The 826-nt window shown below is 40.1% G+C and overlaps 1 non-coding gene across 1 annotated transcript; it reads right to left on the bottom strand.

Annotated features, from left to right (window-relative positions):
- Positions 1-302: 302 nt before the first annotated feature.
- On the bottom strand, positions 303-410 carry LOC148570840 (small nucleolar RNA R71). Its single transcript, XR_015908777.1, has one exon. It is a non-coding gene; the product is annotated as a small nucleolar RNA R71 (small nucleolar RNA).
- Positions 411-826: the final 416 nt, after the last annotated feature.

Here is an 826-nt window from a genome sequence, read left to right as displayed (position 1 = left end):
CAATTGGAGCAAACAACTTTGAGCTCAAGCCTCAATTAGTTTCTCTAATGCAGCAGAATTGTAAGTATCATGGACTTCCATTGAAAGACCCTCATCAGTTTTTAGCTGAGTTCTTACAAATCTGTAACACTGTTAAGACTCATGGGGTTGAGCCCGAGGTCTACAGGCTTATACTTTTCCCTTTTGTTGTAAGAGACAGAGCTAGAACATGGTTGGATTCACAACCTAAGGATAGCCTGAACTCTTGGGATAAGCTGGTCAGTACTTTTCTGGCCAAATTCTTTCCACCTCAAAAGATGAGCAAGCTTAGAGTGGAAATCCAAACCTTCAGACAGAAGGAAGGAGAATCCCTCTATGAAGCTTGGGAAAGATATAAGCAACTAATCAAAAGGTGTCCTACTGACATGCTTCCAGAATGGAGCATCATATGTATATTCTATGATGGTCTATCTGAGTTGTAAAAAATGTCATTGGACCATTCTGCAGGAGGATCTCTTCATCTGAAAACCCTTGCAGAAGCTCAGAAACACATTGAAATGGTTACAAATAACCAGTTCATGTACACCTTTGAGAGGAATCTTGTGAACAATGGGACGCCTCAAAAGAAGGGAGTTCTTGAAATTGATACTCCAAATGCCATATTGGCTCAGAACAAAATATTGACTCAGCAAGTCAATATGATTTCTCAGAGTTTGAATGGATTGCAAGCTGCATCCAACAGTACTAAAGAATAATCTTCTGAAGAAGAAACTTATGATCCTGAGAACCCTGCAATGGCAGAGGTGAATTACATGGGAGAACCCTATGGAAACACCTATAATCCTTC

This window comes from Arachis ipaensis, chromosome B3 (genome assembly GCF_059453495.1).
Source record: "Arachis ipaensis isolate K30076 ecotype BB chromosome B3, ASM5945349v1, whole genome shotgun sequence".
NCBI classification, from domain to species: domain Eukaryota; kingdom Viridiplantae; phylum Streptophyta; class Magnoliopsida; order Fabales; family Fabaceae; genus Arachis; species Arachis ipaensis.
The sequence above is the reverse complement of the archived record's forward strand: the minus strand, read 5'-3'. Positions and strand labels throughout refer to the sequence as shown.